Below are 21,152 nucleotides of genomic sequence, written 5' to 3'. Positions count from 1 at the left end.
AAGAGCACTGGTCCTGGTGACCTCTGCCCCCTAGTCTCTTACACCCCCCCCCCACACCGCTCTTTATGAAGGCCACAACACACAGAGAGAGAGATCATGCGGCTATGCCTCCAGTCAGTGTAGTGCAGGGGTCAGCAACTAAAATAACAAGAGCATTTTTTTTCGAATTCGGTGAATACGATACGGTCGGCCTTAATAAATGACGTCACGAGGCAGTCGCATGCGGCTCCAGAGCCGCAGGCTGCCGACCCCTGGACTGTAGTGTACGGCATATTGTCTATTTGTGTTTTCACGATGTGCGTATTGTCTCCGGCACTGACTCTTCGCGCGAACTTTGAAAAGGGCCCCTGCACCTGCACGGTAGCCATGCCGCAGCCCGCGGTGCCCCCTTAAAAAGGCGTTAGTTGGAGGGGGCGGGAGGCGAGCCCCACGGCTTGAAAAAGGGCCGCTCCGTGTCACAGGCTCGTCACGAGAGACTCGTGTCGCGATGGAATCTCTTCGCCGTTCTCTTCGGGGCTCTTACGGCCGTTTAAAAACAAATCTCCAGCGCGCCCCTTGACGCGTCGCGTTTCATCACCCGCACACCTCGCCACGCCTGCCCGCCGAGCGCGACCGCTGGTGCCCCCCCCCCCCCACGACGCGCACAGCACACAGGTGTGGGCGCGCCTCGGCCACGGAAGGGGGGGCCGGGTACACGGCAGGTGGCCATTAATCCTCATCAGCGCTGTCGTCAGCGGGTCGCGCGTTGTAGGCGCTACTCCCTGTGTGTGTGTGACTTCATGCAGGGTCAAATACTGACAGGTCGGCTCCGGGTTTTACTCGGAATGAAGCGATAAACCCCGAGCCTGCACAGTCTACTGCGAGGTTTCGGTACTTGCCACCACTGCCGCCACCACCTCATGGGGAGGCCCTCATCCAGCAGCGAATTGACAAAGGGCTGTAATTTGTTTCTGCTGCATTTACTGTCTATTAATACTGAAACATCTCAACCGGCTAATTGCGCCGATTTGCCCTGTAAATCCGATGCGCATCACACTTAAAAAAAGTATTCGCAAAGTTTACAAAGTGACTTGGAAAGTAAGCAACAAGAGCGGGCAGCAGGGCCGGGAGAGGGCAGCAGGTCGGGAGAGGGCAGCAGGCCTGGAGAGGGCAGCAGGCCTGGAGAAGGCAGCAGGGCCAGGAGCAGGCAGCAGGGCCGGGAGCGGGCAGCAGGCCGGGAAAGGGCAGCAGGTCGGGAGCGGGCAGCAGGTCGGGAGCGGGCAGCATGCCGGGAGAGGGCAGCAGGCCTGGAGAGGGCAGCAGGGCCGGGAGCAGGCAGCAGGCCGGGAGAGGGCAGCAGGCCGGGAGAGGGCAGCAGGGCCGGGAGAGGGCAGCAGGCCGGGAGCGGGCAGCAGGCCGGGAGAGGGCAGCAGGCCGGGAGCGGGCAGCAGGCCTGGAGAGAGCAGCAGGCCGGGAGAGGGCAGCAGGCCGGGAGCGGGCAGCAGGCCTGGAGAGGGCAGCAGGGCCGGGAGCAGGCAGCAGGGCCAGGAGCAGGCAGCAGGCCGGGAGAGGGCAGCAGGCCGGGAGCGGGCAGCAGGCCTGGAGAGAGCAGCAGGCCGGGAGAGGGCAGCAGGCCTGGAGAGGGCAGCAGGGCCGGGAGCAGGCAGCAGGCCGGGAGCAGGCAGCAGGGCCGGGAGCGGGCAGCAGGGCCCGGGAGCGGGCAGGTATTTGTGTTGTGCTGGTACAGCCTGAAGGCAGCGCCGCCCTTTATGTGACCCCATTGATTCATTAACGACGCAGGCTCCAGAGCCGCTACCGTAGAGCAAAGGTTGCGTCCCTGCTGCTGCTGCCCTCGACGTGCGCATATCCACGTGCACATCACACTGGCATGCGGCTCGCTTGCATGGTGCTAGCATGTGGTAGGTATGTGGCGGTGGTATGTGTGTGGTGCGTGCGTGGTGGTATGTGGTGGTGGTATGCGGTGGTGTTAGGACGTCGCGTGTTACTACTCTGCGGCAGTGTGTGCCGACGAGCGACAGCGCGTTGCTGTGTGCGGCGGTGCACAATGGCGCTCCACGAGGAGTGTTTGTGTGCGTGCGGCCGTAGCGTCCGATGATATGCGATGCGTATCGGGGCGCGCTGCGCAGTGTCTGATGTTTAATGGCGCGTGTCGCCGTGTGTTAGCGAGCGATGATATACGACACGGTGAACTTAAAAGTCACTCGCTCACATGCCCCGCCACGCCAGTCCATGTAACGAGGCTAAGCGCGGAGTGCGCCTCTGCGTGTGCACGTGTGTGTGTGTGAGCATGTGTGTGTGTGTGAACGTGTGTGTGTGTGAGCATGTGTGTGTGTGTGAGCACGTGTGTGTGTGAGCACGTGTGTGTGTGTGTGCACGTGTGTGTGTGTGAGCATGTGTGTGTGTGTGTGCACGTGTGTGTGTGTGAGCATGTGTGTGTGTGTGTGCACGTGTGTGTGTGAGCATGTGTGTGTGTGTGTGCACGTGTGTGTGTGTGAGCATGTGTGTGTGTGTGTGCACGTGTGTGTGTGTGAGCATGTGTGTGTGTGTGTGCACGTGTGTGTGTGAGCACGTGTGTGTGTGCACGTGTGTGTGTGCACGTGTGTGTGTGTGAACATGTGTGTGTGTGTGAGCACGTGTGTGTGTGTGTGTGAGCATGTGTGTGTGAGAGCATGTGTGTGTGTGAACATGTGTGTGTGTGTGTGAGCATGTGTGTGTGAGAGCATGTGTGTGTGTGAACATGTGTGTGTGTGAGCACGTGTGTGTGTGAACATGTGTGTGTGCACGTGTGTGTGTGTGCACGTGTGTGTGTGCTCGCTAACCTGTGTGTGCACGTGTGTGTGCTCGCTAACCTGTGTGTGCACGTGTGTGTGAGCATGTGTGTGTGTGCACGTGTGTGTGAGCATGTGTGTGTGTGCACGTGTGTGTGTGTGTGCACGTGTGTGTGTGCTCGCTAACCTGTGTGTGCACGTGTGTGTGTGTGAGCATGTGTGTGTGTGAGCATGTGTGTGAGCATGTGTGTGTGTGTGTGAGAGCATGTGTGTGTGTGTGAGAGCATGTGTGTGTGTGTGTGTGCACGTGTGTGTGTGTGCTCGCTAACCTGTGTGTGCACGTGTGTGTGTGAGCATGTGTGTGTGTGTGAGCATGTGTGTGAGCATGTGTGTGTGTGAGAGCATGTGTGTGTGTGTGTGCACGTGTGTGTGTGCTCGCATGTGTGTGTGTGCTCGCTAACCTGTGTCTGCACGTGTGTGTGCTCGCTAACCTGTGTGTGCACGTGTGTGTGTGCTCGCTAACCTGTGTGCACGTGTGTGTGCTCGCTAACCTGTGTGTGCACGTGTGTGTGTGAGCATGTGTGTGTGTGAGCATGTGTGTGAGCATGTGTGTGTGTGAGAGCATGTGTGTGTGCACGTGTGTGTGTGCTCGCATGTGTGTGTGTGCTCGCTAACCTGTGTGTGCACGTGTGTGTGCTCGCTAACCTGTGTGTGCACGTGTGTGTGCTCGCTAACCTGTGTGTGCACGTGTGTGTGAGCATGTGTGTGTGTGCTCGCTCACAGCACTTGCCCCAACAGTCCGTTAAGGCTCTTCGACTTGTGCGCGCTCCCGTGCGTGCGGGGGGCTGCTGGACGGGAGGTTGGGGGATGGAAGCAGCATTTTGATAGAGGTTTCATCAAACATGGCCTTCAGCGCAGAGATAACACGCTGACCTCTTCCTTTCCCGGCCGCCCGTGGACACCCGCCCGGATATGTTCCCGGCATTTGCGAGGGAGGCGTGGGGGTGCCCTCTGCCCTGGCGGTCGTGTGCTCGCAGAGACTCAGAACTCCACTTATCCACGGCCCTATTACCCCACGATTGTCTGCCGTGACTGTCCCAATAAGCCTCTGCAGAACGGTCTCCCCTATTATCCGCGAATCTTTTATGGATAAGAAGAGTCGCGTGGCAAATTCATCCTATTGTCTGCGGACAAGAGGAGTAAGATCGCGGATAATAGGATCCCTGTAATTGCCCCCCACCCCATATCACAATGGCGGATAAGAGAGTTCCCCTGCACTGGGACATGAACCATCGTCTGGAAAGCAGCAGAGATTAATCAACGCAACAGCGACGATCAGTGCATTGGCTTTGTGCGCGCGCCCTCATAGCGGCACGTTCTTTCAGTGCAGCATCACGGGGGTCTCTGTAACATCCGCTGCGAGGCAGATCGCACGGCGACATTAACCAGGGCGGCCGCTGGGCGCCAACCGGCGGACAACGCACCGCCACTCATCCCCGTCACCGCCCTGGGCGGCGTTAGCCTTGCCGCGACGCCGGCGTTATTATCACGGCCCACTTTGTGCGATTATTTACCTGGGGCCTCTTTTAATATGGTGGCCACTCTCCCACATCCTGCCTTCTGAAGGCGGGAAACCCTCCGCCCCGCCCCCGACAACAAGCCACGCCCAACACGGTGGGCAACGCCGACGACGTCATAAAGCCCAGGCCATCACCACCTGTCCGTTGTGGGTGTGGTGGTGTGGTGGTTGTGTGCTTGTGGGGCGATTGTAGTGTGCTTGTGGGGCGATTGTAGTGTGCTTGTGGGGCGATTGTAGTGTGGTTGTGGTGGCTGTAGTGTGGTTGTGGTGGCTGTAGTGTGGTTGAGGTTGTGGTGGCTGTAGTGTGGTTGTGGTGGCTGTAGTGTAGTTGAGGTTGTGGTGGCTGTAGTGTGGCTGTAGTGTGGTTGTGGTGGCTGTAGTGTGGTTGTGGTGGCTGTAGTGTGGTTGTGGTGGCTGTAGTGTGGTTGTGGTGGCTGTAGTGTGGTTGTGGTTGTGGTGGCTGTAGTGTGGTTGTGGTGGCTGTAGTGTGGTTGTGGTGGTTCTAATGTGGTTGTGGTGGAAGACAAAGGTGGCCGGGCGTGGTGCTGGCCACCCAACGCCCCCGTGTTCCGTTCGGGCCTTCATAGGCGCTCGCTAATATAACTTACCGCAACAAATATTTTACAGCTACGATCCAGGGGGTCTTTATGGTGGTTGTGGTGCGGTTGTAGTGTGATAGTGGTGCGGTTGTAGTGTGATTGTGGTGCGGTTGTAGTGTGATTGTGGTGCTGTTGTAGTGTGATTGTGGTGTGATTGTGGTGCAGTTGTAGTGTGATTGTGGTGCGGTTGTAGTGTGATTGTAGTGCGGTTATAGTGTGATTGTGGTGCGGTTGTAGTGTGATTGTGGTGCTGTTGTAGTGTGATTGTGGTGTGATTGTGGTGCAGTTGTAGTGTGATTGTGGTGCGGTTGTAGTGTGATTGTAGTGCGGTTGTAGTGTGATTGTGGTGCGGTTGTAGTGTGATTGTGGTGCGGTTGTAGTGTGATTGTGGTGCTGTTGTAGTGTGATTGTGGTGTGATTGTGGTGCAGTTGTAGTGTGATTGTGGTGCGGTTGTAGTGTGATTGTAGTGCGGTTGTAGTGTGATTGTGGTGCGGTTGTAGTGTGATTGTGGTGCTGTTGTAGTGTGATAGTGGTGCGGTTGTAGTGTGATTGTGGTGCTGTTGTAGTGTGATTGTGGTGCTGTTGTAGTGTGATAGTGGTGCGGTTGTAGTGTGATTGTGGTGCTGTTGTAGTGTGATTGTGGTGATGTTGTAGTGTGATTGTGGTGCTGTTGTAATGTGATTGTGGTGCTGTTGTAGTGCGGTTGTAGTGTGATTGTGGCGATCACAGCATCCGGATACTTCCACTCTCGTCCAGCCAATCCACCCGCCCGCTTCTCCTCCCGCCCCCCACAAGACCCCCCCGCCTCTCCCCAAACCCCCACCCCCTTCTCCCTCCCCCCACAAGACCCCCCCCCCCTCTCTCTCCAAACCCCCGCCCCCTTCTCCTCCCACCCCCACAAGACCCCCCCCCTCTCACCCAAACCCCCACCCCCTCCTAAAGCCCAAACCCAAAGCGATCTCCGGCCCCGACTCCAAAATGAGCTCCACCCCTCCTCCTCCCTCCCGCGTTTGATCTCCGCTGCATGACTAGACCCGCAGCCGGGCCGCGATCCACAGCCAAATTCCTTTCTCTCTCCCCTCCCTCTCCCCTCTCTCCTCTCTATAACAATCTCTCTCTCTCTCCCTCACTGCATGCAGCACAGCAGCACTCTTTAATCTCTCTCTCTCTCCTCCCTTCTCTTCTCGCTCCATTCCCTCTCTCTCTATAACAATCCCTCTCTCCCCCGCTCTCTTTCTCTGCGGTAATATTTCTCTCTTGCTCTCCCCCCTAAGTGCTAATCTGTATCTCTCGAGCCGTGTGTCTCTCTTTTCGAAATCTGTGGGATCGTTATCTCCGTCCGTCTCTCTGTGTCTGTCACTTTGCCTTCCCCGGCTTCTCTTTAGAAAGATCGAGTCACTCCCAACGTGGTGAAGTATGGCCAAGGGGTTGAGTAAAAGTTCATGTACACAGTGAGGACGTCACGTCTCGGGACAACGTGCGGGCACGGCAGGTGCACGCTCACCACGTGGGCACCGTGGTGGCGAGATGTTAACTACCTCGCTAGGTATACAGGAGGTTGTGGGTTCGATCCCGACCCTAACGCCTGCTGCTGTATATTTGGAGTTTGCGTCTCTCTCTCTCTCTCCCCGTATTCGCATGGATTTTTTTTCCGGGTCCTCCGGTTTTCCCCTCCACATTTAGAACCAAAATGCGTTTAGAGTGTTTGGCTGTTGCTATACATTTCCACGCGATAATGATGATGATGATGACGAGCCACTTCGTTGAGCTACCATTTGTGAGAGCCAGGTCGCTTCTGAAAAACAACTACGCAACTCAGTGAAGGCATCACGTGGTCAAATAAAAATAGTCAAAAGTCGATATCTGTGGGAGCGGGGAAGAGGGGAAGGGGGGTGGGGTAGCGCAGCGGCTATGAACCCTGCGGACTGAATTCGCTTCACAGCCACGACGAACGTCAGTGGCCGAGCAGCATCTGAACCTGGTCCTGCGGCGCCCAACCCGCACTGACAAAGCGTGGTGAAGTATGGTCAAACAACGCCCATGACCAGTGACAAGGCAAATGACAAAGATGCCCCGTATAGCCTTAACAGACTGTTTACTGAATAGCCCCTGTGAAGGCCGGCACGGCACGAGGGGGTGGGTGGCCAACACCACGCCCGGCCTCCTTTGTCTCCCCATTGGCGATGTTTACACATCGCACCAGGTACTCGTTCAAGGCCGAGGCGACCTAGCAGAGGCCCAGGACCGGTTGAGATAATCGTCACTTGGTGTTGTTGGCCGTGAGCGGGAATCAAACTCGGGTCTCTGCCAGGTTCGTAGTGCAGCGTAGCGCTAACCGCTGGACCACCACTCCAGTGACAAGCCGTGGATGGGCCCTCATCCAGCGATGGATTAACAAACGAAATAATTATATATAAACAAAAAAACTAGAAGCTTGTTTTTATTTTACTAGACAAGGCCCACTGAGCTGGATGTCTTTTTTAGAAGCGACCTGGCCACAAATAATAGCTCAACGAAGTGGCTCATCAAGTGTGGGAAGTTATAGCAGCCAAATACTGGAAACACGTGACTTTGATTCTAAATGTGGAGGGGAAAACCGGAGAACACAGAAAAATCCACGCGACCACGGAGAGAGAGACACGCAAACTCCAAATATACAGCAGGCGTCAAGGGTCGGCATTGAACGCACGACCTCCTGCATGCCAGGTGAGGTAGTTGACATCTCGCCACCGTGACGCCTCTACAAAGGGCTGTGGATGTGACCGCCGACGGTGTGCGGGGTTGAGGTGCCGGTCGTGCGATTCCCAGCGTCGTCACGAGCGAGGCGGGACGAGGCCGCCGTGCCACACGCGGTGGGCACAGCGGCAACGGCTTCCTCCCCTCCCCGAGTCGTCGCCTCATGGGACCAGGGATCCCCAAATCGGAAAATTCCCCGAGCAGTGCGTCCCCCACCCGCCCACCGCCGTGTTAGGGAGCCAGCGGATATCACAGAACTGCTACTGAGCTCCCTTTCAAGTGACCTCTAATCTACACGAGGGTGCGGCACTCTCTCTCTCTCGCGCGCTCGCGCGCTCAACCCGCACGGCCTTAAGGTTTGCGGGCCGTCACATCGAAGTCAATCCGATGTTTTGTAATCACAATCGACAACATAACGAGGAGTTTTATTTTAGGCGCAGTAAATGGTGACTTGGCCGAGAGCACCACGTGACCTCTCCCGACAATAATTCCTTCAAGTGGCTTTTTTTGTTTACAGTCGGGGGGTCACACGGCCCGACGCTCTCCGGGGGCCAACTGCTGCTGCTGGCGCTGCCGAATGAGACGGGATCGCACCGGCATCGCTGTCGGGCAGTCGCAGCCCGGCAAGTGGCCGCCGAGATCCAGAGAGCCCTCCTCGAGACGGTATTTTGGCCAACTACATCCACGCTCAGCAAGACGTCTTGGAAGTCGTGGGAGTTACCCACGCTTTGCCCCACCACACACGACCTGCCCATTCACGTCGCTGTGTGGACAGAGACGTTGGTGCTGGTGGTGGTTGGGGGGGATTTAAGAAATTTTCCGCCAATCGTTTGGGCGGCCGCGCCGGGAGGTGGTTATGGAACCAGCGCGCTGCTGCGCACCACCGCTCTACCTCCGTGGCAGCAGCAGCTTCCCATCGCCGTCATCGTCTTCCTTGGCAGTCACTCGCTCACGCTCGATGTAACCGTCGGGCGGACCGACAAAGCGAATCAGCGTCTTTGCGAGTTTATTTTGTCTGCGGCGGAGACGGGAGACGAGCGACGCGACTGTTGTCGTAGACCCCGAGCCGATAGATAGCAGCGTGGACTCAAGCTCTGGCGTAGATGCCCCTTCACACTGCACCAAAACCCAGTGCCACCACAGCGCCTCCCCCCACAAGACTGCGGCTGCCCCCCCCCCCTCTAGTCGCCACGCCCCCCCAATGCCTCGTCCTCCACGCAAGTCGCTCCAGCCTCCACCTACTCTTCGCTTGGCAGAGACGTGGCGTGATGGCATGGGGCCCGCTACGAATGCACCGCCTGCACGCTCCGTAGAAATACCACCGGGTCCTATGCTAGTCTATAGATTCTATGTTCGTCAGGGGCGGAGCCAGGATTTTGACTTTGGGGGGGCTGACTTCAATATTCTGAGATATCCAGTGAATGTTTTCCAATGGGCGCCACAAATGTATAAAACAAATATTATTGGATTTGAACGCGGAGTTTATTAATAGGTCGAAGCCGCTGATGTGGATAATAAGTTCGATAAGTTCAAAAGGCTGGCAACCAGCATTTTGCAGCAGCCGGATATCCTGTTATCCCGATTACCGACTTTCCCAAAATTTCAGGGGGGCTAAGCCCCCTCAGCCCCCCCTGTGACTCCACCCCTGATGTTCGTCTATGGGTTCTGTGCTATTCTGTACATTTTATGGTAGTTTATGGGTCCTATGCTAGTCTATAGGATCCATGTAAATCTACGGGCCTCGTGAGTGTGGTTGGCATGGGCCCTGGTGCTTCCTCAATGGATCTCAATCCAACACGCTGGCTCAGTCATGAGCTTGGTTTAGCCTTCAAACGTTTGAGATGTGATGTGATGATGCAAGATGCTCTGAGTTGCTGAGGTACGTAAGCGAGTGCCAAATAAATGCAACTGGGCGACAAGGTGGCACATTGGTAACACTTGGTCCTCGCAGCAAGAAGCTGCCTGGGTTCGACTCCTTTCTGTGGAGTTTTTTTATATTTTCCCCCCCTGTTCCTCATGGATTTTCCAGTTTCCTTCCATAGCTAAACACACAACGTAACTGGTATTGGCCAAACATCCCATTGCTCAAAAATGACCTGAAAATTACTCATTTTGGATTATACAGCGGCAACATCGCCCCCTCGCCCCACTGATAGCACTGGGCAAGGACCCTCCTGAAGCATGGCCCTGAGACTCACTTTCCTGGGTCTACAAACAAAATAATAATAATAATGCAGCTGATTATAACTTCGCAATATTCTACCATCGCCTTTGTAATCGTGAAACTCTTCCACAGACTCGCGCTCTCGCCCGCATCCCCCTTGGCTCCCGCCGCCCGGGCCAACCTCTCTCCCCACCTCGTCTCGCTTCTGCTGCCCTCCTCGTACCGACGCTCGAGCAAGTACAGCCTCCGTCAGCCTCCGCTCGGGGCAAAATAAATATGCAGACGACGTCTCCTTCGCGTGCGTCTCTCCACACACAACATACAACTCATTTCTTTAAAACTGCTTTTTGTGTTTAGATTGTTGTCCTTCCCCCACACCTCCGATTAGCACGGTTGGCTACGTACGGTGCGAAAGAAGTTCCACACACACGCATCAAAACAAAACACTTTTACTCAACCACAAGGCATTCTGGGAGGGCATAATTTTAACACCATTGATTCAGTACGAGCGCATCCGGAACCGGTTTCTCCACGCAGTGCCTCATCAGCAGTCACTAGGCTCGCCTGAACCACTGCTGGCGCCCTGCCGGTTGCTTTTGCCGAGGACCATCCCTATGAGATGTGGGTCCGAGTCCCTGCAGGGAGCGTCACTCCCTTTCCTGCGCGGCCCTCGCCGCTCTCTGTGGGCGCCACGGTGGCTAGGGGATGTTCACTACCTCGCCTGGTTTACAAGACCCTGACGCCTGTATATTTGGAGTCCACCGCCGCCGCCACTCCACCAAACGCCCTGCCTCCCTTCGAGCTCTCCCCACGCATTTCCGAGCCGTGCCGCCGCCATGCGCCGTCGACCTCCTTCGGGCTCCCGGCACGCGGGGCGAAACGTCGAGGACATCGCGCCGCAGCTCAACAATGACGACGACGACAACCGCCGTTCACCACTAAGTGGCGGTGACGTCACCATGGCGCTTCTCCTCCGCTGGACGCGCTTCGCGCCGCACAACATGCGGCGCGTCCCGCAACCGCTGCCGAGCAGCAGCGCGACCGCGAACACCGGCGCAGCGGTGGCATCCTCCCGGTGCCGGCCATGCAGACTGCCCACGCCACGGCGCATCCTCATGGCGCATCCTCGCGGCGCGCCAGCGACGTCGCGGCGTGTCCAGGTTTTCGCAGCGTCACCGGGAGGATCGCGTCGAATCGTTGCGAGTATTGGGGCAGAGGAGTTCGCTCACTGCACCACAAATCCGCCAGCCCGAGTTCGATTCCCAGCCACGGCCAACATCGCGTGATGCCCGAACTGGTCCTGTGTCCCCTTGCCTTCAACAATCCCCACTGACCAGCGTACGGGGGAGGGGGGGGATGGGGGGCGGAGGCTTTCATTGAACAATCTAAACATTGTTGTTGTTGTTGTCACCGCCAGTGAGAGACGACTGCGTGCGGGGCCTGGCCCAGGCCTCGGGGAAGTCAAACGTAACGACAACCACGGAGCTAATTGGGGAAAGCGGCGTGAAAACCGCCGATTGATTTTAAACGTCAATACTCGCGGTTCGCCGAGACGCCGGCTCCACCGTGACCCCGCTCCCTCCATGTCCGTGCCACGCGCCCGTTTAATCACTCGACGGGCCGCGTGGGCCAACCGCCCCCATCCTAAACCTCGCTTGTCGACCGTGACGTCAGCGGCGGCATCGCCACTCGGTCACGTCACCACCGGCAGGCGCAGTCCTCCGCAGATACACACAGACGCGCGCTCACCAGACGGCTTGCCCGGCGAACAAAGACGGTCACCGCATCGAGCGCTTTCACATGCGCTCCTGCGGCCGTCTGGAATGCTCTTCCGATATTAGGAATCCACTGGAGGTATGCACTTTTAAATCATTATCGAGATTGAAAACTCATCTCTTTAGAACTGCTTTTCGTGTTTAGTTTGTTGTCCAAGGTACAGGTCCCCCTTATAGTCTACGCAGGCAGCAGGGGAAAGTGCCGTTCGCAAGAACTTATCTGGAATGGCGCACCAGGACTTGATGCGGCCAAGACCACGCCATGCCGTCTTTGTCTCCCCAATGCTGATGCTTACACACTGCACGGCTTACTTTATTTAAGGCCGAGTCAACCTAGGGGATGCCCAGGAGAAGTCACAGATATCGCTCGCCACCAATCTTTCCCATGGGCGGGAATCAAATTCAAGTCACACGTGGCTTGTAGCAGAGCAGCACGCTAACCACTGTTCCACCACTCCCCCCGCAATATACACAGATGCAGACAGACGCAATCTGCTACTGATACACGCAGATACGCAGACAGACTCGTACACCCCACAAATACACACAGAAAAGTTCTACAAATAATGCACATGTCAGTGGGGTGTGGGACGTGGCACAGTTGGCAGGAGATGAGGGATCACCGTACAGAGAGGAAAAGCAGGAGCCCAATTCTCCCCATAGTCAACCACTCACATCACCATCATCACCGTCGTCACCGTCCCATCATCGTCACCATCACCACTGTCTCATCATCACAGTCATCACCACCGTCATAACCATCTCATCATCACCGTCATCATCATCACTGTATCATGATCACAATCATCACAGTCACCATCATCATCACTGTCATCACCATGATCATTGCAGTCATCACCATCATCATTGCAGTCATCACCATCATCATCCTGTTAGGTTGCTAAAATTAGTACCAACTGACGAGGCTACTGATATTTGTACGACCCAGGAAAGTCTCACTCTTTTTGGCGTCGGTCCTGTCACGTTTTCAGTCGAGGGGGGCGATGTTACTGCTGCTGCTGCGTACAATCCCCATCGAGTCTGTACAGGTCATTTGTCAGCAGTGGGGGGTGTGTGGCCAATACCGGTTACATTGCATGTTGTATTAGCGATGGGATGTAACCGGAGAACCCAGAAGAAACCCATGCAGGACAGGGTGGGGGGGGAATGTACAAACGCCACACACACAGAGGCGCCCACGTCGGCAGTCGAACCCAGGCCCTCCTTGCTGCGAGGCACGAGTGCGTCACCACTGCGTTGCTGCTGCTGCCCTGCCGTCCCGCAAGCGGCTCCCCTTAAATGACGGAACGCGCTGGTTGACGACACGGAGCGCGTGCTGCGCTCGCGCCTGCGGAGCACCGAGGTGCTTGCCCGCTGCCACCATTCACACCGCATATAACACGCCGTGCCGCGTATAACGCACCACGCCGTGCCGCCTTGTACGTGCCACACTGCGCCACGTGTAACGCGCCACGCCACACTACGCCGCGTGTTCACCGCCAGCATCCCTTGCGGCCTGGCCACAAGGGATGCTGGCCCGAGGGACGAGACTGGGGATGGAGCAGCAGCCAAAGGAGGGAAACTCGCCACCCCGCCCCCCCCCCAAGAGGAACGACCGCCGCGGAAGACGGAGCGAAGATGAGGAGATCGACTCGTGTGCAGGAGATTACTTGCACCTGTACCTAACTTCCTTTTTCTGACGCCTCTTGCTCTCTTATTAAGTCTGCACTGGGGTGTTTTTTTTATTATTCGTGCGCGTTTCGTTTCTTTACCGTTAAATACCTCGTTAGTTGTGCAGTGTCCCCTAATGACCCTGCTCTACGCGTTCCCTGCACTACTGGCGTCTGTGTTCTGCTGCTGCGCTCGCCCACCACGGATCTCCCTTGGCAAACAGCTGGTCGACCGGCTGAAATGGGAAAACCATTCCGAGCAAACAAATCAGACCCAGCTCAACGCTCAAACTCGAGGAGCGAGATTGGCTCGAGGCATCGAAGGAGCGTCGCGGGGGATGGCTCCGGCGTGGGGAGGCCTCCATCCAGCAGTGGATGGACGCTGGCTGCCTACGACGAAGCCGAATGCAGAGTACGAAGCGTCACCCTCCATGCTAGGGCCTGACCGTGCAGACCGACGTAAGACAAACAGGGGCCGGGCATCCAATCTTTGATGACGACGGCGGGGATCGAGCGTCTTCCCGGCGCGCGTCACAATGCACCACGAATCGTCACGTTGGACGGCCGCCCATTGACGCCGATCCACCGCTGGACGGAAAGCCTCCCCCCAACGTCATTTGTTTGACCGTGCTTCACCGGCTCGGTTATCGCTCGCCACCGACATAAGCCGTGGCCGGAGACCCGAACTCGGGTTTGCCAGCTCCGTCGCACGGTGCGCTAACCGCTGCGCCACCGCTCCCCAACTCACCCCCCTCTTAAGTTTCATAGGAAGAGAGGGGGCCGAGTGGCCGAGTGGGCGGGGGGCGCAGCGGGCCACTGTACGCGCGTCGGAATGCCGTGCTCGCAGCAGAAATGGCCACGGTTTTTTGTTTTCGTTTAAAAAGAAAAACGGAGGTGGGGGGGGGAGAAAACGCCTTTCACAAAATCTGGCGACGATTCAAGGTCGCTTTGAAGTGAAGCGCGCTCCAGCTCCCCCACTCCCCCCCCCCCGGGGGAGGCGGCCAGCAGGGGAGGAGGGGGGATGAGTGGGGAGGGTGTGGGAGGGTTCGGTGGTTTGAGTGGTGGTGGCGGTGGGGGGTGGGGATGTGGCGAGTCTGGTAAGAAGAGTGGAGAGGAATCATGGCCTCTGACGGGCTGCGGCACGAGTGGGTGGGTGCTGGGGGAGAGAGAGTGGGTGGGTGGGTGCTGGGGGAGAGTGGGTGGGTGCTAGGGGAGAGTGGGTGGGTGCTGGGAGAGAGTGGGTGGGTGCTGGGAGAGAGTGGGTGGGTGCTGGGGAAGAGTGGGTGGGTGCTGGGAGAGAGTGGGTGTGTGCTAGGGGAGAGTGGGTGGGTGCTGGGGGAGAGAGTGGGTGGGTGGGGGAGAGTGGGTGGGTGCTGGGTGAGAGTGAGAGGGTGCTGGGAGAGAGTGAGTGGGTGAGTGGGTGCTGGGAGTGGGTGGGTGCTGGGTGAGAGTGAGAGGGTGCTGGGGGAGAGTGGGTGGGTGCTGGGAGTGGGTGAGTGGGTGAGTGGGTTCTGGGAGTGGGTGGGTGCTGGGAGAGAGTGAGTAAGTGGGTGCTGGGTGAGAGTGAGAGGGTGCTGGGAGAGAGTGGGTGGGTGCTGGGGGAGAGAGTGGGTGGGTGCTGGGAGAGAGTGGGTGGGTGCTGGGAGAGAGTGGGTGGGTGCTGGGAGAGAGTGGGTGGGTGCTAGGGGAGAGTGGGTGGGTGCTGGGGAGAGGGGGTGGGTGCTGGCAGAGAGTGGGTGGGTGCTGGGAGAGAGTGGGTGGGTGCTGGGAGAGAGTGGGTGGGTGCTGGGGAAGAGTGGGTGGGTCCTGGGGGAGAGTGGGTGGGTGCTGGGAGAGAGTGGGTGGGTGCTGGGAGAGAGTGGGTGGGTGCTGGGGGGACAGTGGGTGGGTGCAGGGTGAGAGGGTCCTGGGGGAGAGTGGGTGGGTGCTGGGAGAGAGTGGGTGGGTGCTGGGGGAGAGTGGGTGGGTGCTGGGGGAGAGTGGGTGGGTGCTGGGCAGGTGAGCGGGGTGGTGTGGGAGGGGAGTAGGTGGCAAGGTGAGTAGGTAGACGAATGGGTGGGTGGCTGCGTGGTTGGATGTGGTGGCGAGGTGGGTGTTTGCACAGTTGGTGCGCGTGTAGGGAGCCGCTGGCTGGCCGAGTGCTGAATACCGAGTGGGTGAAACAAAGGGAATGAGGGTAGGTGAGTGTGTGTGATGGGTCAGGGGGAGCGGTAGTGTAGCGGTTAGCGTGCTGCGCTATGAACCTGGCGACCCGGGTTCGATTCCCGCTCACGGCCAACACCAGTGACGATTATCTGAACCGACTCAGCCTCAAATGAGTACTTGGGGAGACTAAGGCGGTCGGGCGTGGTGCTGGCCACCCACCCCCTATATACGGGGGATCTTTATCTTTGTGATGGGTCAGGTACACATGGCCTGGCACAAGCGTCGTGGTGACGTCACCGCCACTTAGTGGCAAATGGCGAGCATTGTTAAGTGGGTGAGTGTATGAGTAGGTTTGTGATTGGGTGAGTGGGTGGTAATGTGTGTGTGATGGGTAGGCGAGTCGCTGGGTGAGCAGGTGAGCGTTTGAGTGAGTGCGTGGTGGATATGTGTGACGGGTGGTGAGTGGCTGGCTGAGTGCTGGATACTGGGTGGGTATGTGCGAGATGATTGGGTGGGAATGTGAATGGATTGGTATGTAAATGGGTGGGAAGGTGAATTGGCTGGTAGGTGAATTGGTTGGTAGCTGGCTGGATAGGAGGGTAGTGGGTGGAGGGTGCAGCGTGCTGGCTGGGTGGGAGCCGGGCGGCTATGGCCGTGCGGGAGTGACAATTACGTCGGGACGGAAGCCAGGCATGACCCGGAGAGGAACGCACGCGTCTGAACACCCTCACACGCGTCTGCTCCCCACGACGCCTTCCTGCTCTATCCAAACTAAATTCACAATGCTGCTGCACTCATACCGGAGGCGTCACGGTTCACACCACGCGCACTGGGCAACCGGACCGTGGTGGTGGCGCCAGCGGCTCCCTACACGAGCCGGTTGGCGCAGCGTCCGACGCAGGCGCTCCACGCGCTCGCGGGGAGTTTTCGAGAAACTGCTCCGAGAAATTTGTTTTCTCGAGCGGCTCGCAGGACATCGGCAGGGGAGACCCGACACTGCATCGGAGAGCCCGAACGGCGGCACGACCGCGGTCTCCGAGCGACGACCGCCGGAGGTGGGAGAGTCGGACAGCCACTTAAGGATGAGGTCGCCACGATCGGCGCGCGCGATCGTGGCGACAGCCTCTCCTCGCTGGCGCGAGGAGAGGCTCCTGAAGCAGAGGGCTGGGGGGGGGGGCGAGGTGGTGGTGGGACGAGGAGGGGGGGCACGAGCGGGTGAGAGTGAGGGGGCGGTGGGGAGGAGTTGATGTGTGGCAGCGGCCGGGGTCGTCGGCTTGACGCTGTCAAAGCGGATTTCTGCCGGCGCGGCGCGATCCGTCTCCCCCCACAGAGCGCAACAAAGGAGCGGCGGCGGTGCCGGCCACGACACCTGCAGAGACAAAGACCCCCCCCCCGCCCCCCCTCCGCCCCCCCCACTCCCCCCCTTCGTGTGGGCGCCTCTCGCGGGCCGCCGCACCCGCCGCGTCCACTTCTCGTCTCCCCCCCCCGCCCCCCATTTATAGCGACGGCGCTATCGGAGGAGAGTCACGCGACGAGTCGACGAATTCATTCGGAAATCTCGGGGCGGAGCGGCGTGACCGCTCTTCCGCGGCGCTTTCGGCCGGAAATCCCTCGGGAGCGCAGTTTCGATCGCCCCCCCCCCCCACTCCACCGCCTCCCCCCACGGTTAATCGGTGACACTTCGCGTTGCTGGGGCTGCGATCTGGCCCAAATTCCGGGGCGCAACCGGACTTATCGGTGACCCCCGCCGAGACCACCGTGACCTCACGGTGCCTCGCAAGCGTGGCGGCTGAAACTCGGATTCGAACCCTGGCCTCTCGGCGGCGCCGGCCCACCGGTGCTAGCTTGGCCCCCTGGAGCCCCCAGCCAACTCTGCACAACCATGCTTCACCGTCATACTTCACCGCAAAACTTGGCGACCAGCTATGACCCACACCGCCAGTAACGCCGCCAAGCCCGCGGTCGGCGGGAACGCCGCGAGGGGCATCGCCGCCGAGCCCGACCGCCACCAACGGCACGACCGCCACCAACGGCACGAGCGCCAACTTCGGTCGACGCCGTGACCGCCGGCACCTCTCGCCAAATCGCCCACGCGGGGCCGTCGAGCGCGCAGGCGGTGCAACCGCACCGGGGCCCGGCGGGCCGGAGGGGCCCAGGCGCCGGGATACGAAAGGGGGGGAGGGGAATGGGACATGGGGGCTCCCCGTTCAGTTCCTTGCGCCAAGCACCGTGCCGACCGTGCCGACCACGCCGCTATGCCGCTCGACTCCGACATGAAAACACAGAAAATATAACAAGGCTATGTGTAAATATATTACATCACGTAAAATGAAATGACGATAGAGCATACCTCTCAATAAAAAATGTCAACACTCCAGGACATCAACTCAAGGTGGTGAGCGCACTGCGCTGTGAGCTCAACACAGCATGGGAGGCCTTTATCCAGCAGTGGATTGACAAAGGGCCGTGCACCATTATTACCCTTTTACAGAGGAAGTGAGAGAGTGATACTTAGAAATTCGCGTTTAGAGTAATTTGCTGCAATACATTTCCACGCGATAAGCCACTTCGTTGAGCTTTCATTTGTGGCCAGGTCGCTTCTGATAAAATAGCTACGTAGCTCAGTGGGGCCTTACCTGCTAAAATTTAAAATAGTTTAATAGTTAAGTTTTGAAACGAGAGCGAGGGAGCAGGAGGAGTGAGTGTGGGGGTGGTGGTGGAGGGTTAATTCGGCTCTTCAGAGTTAATTAACAATTCCCCACAGGGCACTTGACAGTAAATCGCGATTATTTCCCAGCAAGTCGTCATCTTGTTATTGAGGGCCCCCCCCCCCGGCGTGTCGCGACACGCCGGGGGGGGGGGCCTCGCCGCATCGAGCGGCCGATTAAAAAAAAAAGGCACTCGAGCTCGCTTCACCGAGAGCCTCGTCCTCGTCGTTCTCATCGTCCTCGTCGAAAAACACGGCCGGAACAAAGCGAAAGATCAACTCACCCCCCCCCCCCCCCCCCCCCACCATTGAGCAGCGGTGACAAAGAGAGAGCGAGAGATGTGGCGATGAGGAGCCACGCACGTCGGCACGTGGGTGAGAGAATGGGGGGGGGGGGTGCATCGGCCTTTTTGATTCCTAAAGTCAGAGGCTGAACCGTGAGGCTTATCAGCCAGCGCGGCGCTGACAGCTTCGTTACAGCAAATACCTCGTGAATCGCAGTGTGCACGCACACCTCGTGCGTGCACACGAAGACAAAGATCCCCCGTGTAGCCTTTACAGACTGCTTGGGGCGAGTGCTGTTAAGCGAGCGCCTGCCAAAGCCGAAACGGCGCGCGAGGGGGTGGGTGGCCAGCACCACGCCCGACCGCCTTTGTCTCTCCAGTAGCGATGTTTACACATCACACCAGGTACTCATTTGAGGCCGAGCCGACCTAGGGGAGGCCCAGCACCAGTTCAGATAACCTTCACCGGCGTTGATCGGGATCGGCTCAGATAGCACTCGCCACTGATGTAAGCCGTGGCTCGGATCGTCGGCTTGATGCTCAGTTCACCAACCTCTGCGCCACCAGTTTCCACACACATGCGCACACTAGCTGCATTACGCGCATGTACAACAGACACGTAATCAACATCATCATCTTTGTTGTTTCTGCTGTGCTTAAAACACGTCCCATTTTGAACTCTCAAGGGCAGCAGTGCATCACCCAAATCCCCAGTCACGGATAGAGCCTCTGGAAATTGATGTTGTTATCCGCACGAGGGGCCCTGCTGCTGCCTGCCTGTCTCACGCCAGTTGGATAATTGTCTTGTCTCTGACAGTTGGAATTCAGACAAATGAATCTGAACATCTGATGAAACATAATATTTACATGATGCAGCCCTTTGTTCGACCAGTCCGAAACCATCGACTGGCGACTCTTGAGAACCCCGTTCAGCCACGGGGAGTTGGAAACCCGGATTCCATCCCAGAACCTCAGCGGGATCGGCTCGGCACTTTGACGCCTAAAGCCACCCAGATCACAAGATCGAAGAAACTTCAACGCGGCCAAAGCCAGAGATGCCACCACCACCATCGCTGCGACCGCCAACATCACCACCGCTATCACCACTGCCATCACCATCAACACCACCGCCATCACCACCACCATCAACACCATCATCACCACCTCTATCATCACTGCCAACACCGCCATCACTGCTTTCATCACTGCCATCACCACCGCCACCACCATGACCGGTGGGAGGAGTGAGTATGGGGGTGCGGGGGGTGTTAATTCGGCTCTTTACAACTAATGATCAATGCCCCACAGGGCACTTGAGTGAATCGTGATGATTTCCCAACTTAGTCGTCTTCGTCATCTTGTGGAGGTGGGGGGGGGGGCGCTTTGGGTAGCGAAGCGGCACTGGGGGTGGGCCGTGATTGTCTCCCCATCGCCAACATTCAGGGAACCGCACCAGGCACCCATTTGAGGCCAAGTCGAGCTAAATAAGGCCCACTTTAAAGGACGGTTGAGGCGATGCTGTTAGCGAGCAGCTGTTCGGGCCGGCACGGTGCACGGGCCGGGTGTGTGGCCAGCAGCCCACCCGGACACTTTTGTCTCCCCGACACAGCACCGATGTTTACGCATCGCACCGCACAAACTCGGGGCCGAGTCCACCGAGTGGAGGCCCGGGAACGGTTCGGGGATACATCTCGCGCACCCATGTCGGCCCTGGCCGGGGATCGAACTTGGGTCTACCACGCACGAAATAACAAAACAACCCTAAACACACACAGACACGCAGTCATTTATTATTTATTTTGATATTTTTGTCGCAGAGTAATTTATCATGAACGACCGGTTAGGCATCGTCAATGCAGGCGTCGTGGTGATTATTGCTGCTGCTGCTGTTACCGTGCGAGTGAGTCTGTGCATGCCTTCCATTGTCAGTGCCCAACACCATGCACGTACGCGTGTGTGTACTTGTGTGTGTGTACTTGTGTACGTGTGTGTGCACGTGTGTGTGTACGTGTGTGTGCGAGTGTGTACTTGTGTACGTGTGTGTACTTGTGTACGTGTGTGTGCACGTGTGTGTACGTGTGTGTGCGAGTGTTTAAATGAGTGTTAATGCGAGGGTGTGTTAGTGCGAGTGTGTGCGTGAGAGTGTGTGCTTGTGAGTGTGTGCGTGAGAGTGTGTGCTTGTGAGAGTGTGCTTGTGAGTGTGTGCGTGAGAGTGTGCGTGAGAGTGTGTGAGTGTGTGCGTGAGAGTGAGTGTGTGAGTGAGTACAGCACGCGTATCACATTTCACGCCGTTTACACCACCGCGGGGCTCTGGCGGCTTCGTCAATTCATCTCTCACAAAGACAAAGATCCCTCATGTAGCCTCAACAGACTGTTGGGGCAAGTGCTGTTAGCGAGTAGCACCTATGAAGGCCGGCACGGCACACAAGGGTGGCTAGGACCACACCCGACCGCCTTTGTCTCCCTAGTGGCGATGTTTACTACACACCGCACCAGGTACTCATTTGAGGCCGAGTCGACCTAGGGGACGCCCAGGACCAGTTCAGAAAATCGTCACCGGTGTTGGCCGTGAGCGGGAATCGAACACTACCACTCACCGAACACTCCGTACACTCACACCACGCATCAACTACACACACGTCACACGCATCCCGCAACACACACACACCGCAGCACAATTATCTCTGACGCCACCATTCGTCTCGTTAACTCAGGGAGCCCGAC

At 57.9% G+C, this 21,152-nt stretch overlaps 1 protein-coding gene and 1 long non-coding RNA gene across 5 annotated transcripts in view; one reads left to right on the top strand and one right to left on the bottom strand.

The window, feature by feature from the left end:
- The window catches only part of LOC116950285 (uncharacterized), a 117,433-nt gene that overhangs the window by 72,616 nt on the left and 23,665 nt on the right, over window positions 1-21,152 (bottom strand). The gene's annotated exons all lie outside the window — the stretch shown is intronic.
- LOC142930356 (uncharacterized) lies at window positions 1,617-10,725 on the top strand. Its single transcript, XR_012946265.1, has 3 exons — window positions 1,617-1,898; window positions 8,201-8,346; window positions 9,980-10,725. It is a non-coding gene; the product is annotated as an uncharacterized LOC142930356 (long non-coding RNA).

This window comes from Petromyzon marinus, chromosome 38, assembly GCF_048934315.1.
Source record: "Petromyzon marinus isolate PM22_M1 ecotype Great Lakes invasive population chromosome 38, UKy_Petmar_22M1.pri1.0, whole genome shotgun sequence".
NCBI lineage: Eukaryota > Metazoa > Chordata > Hyperoartia > Petromyzontiformes > Petromyzontidae > Petromyzon > Petromyzon marinus.
This window is presented reverse-complemented; position numbering and strand designations above follow the sequence as displayed.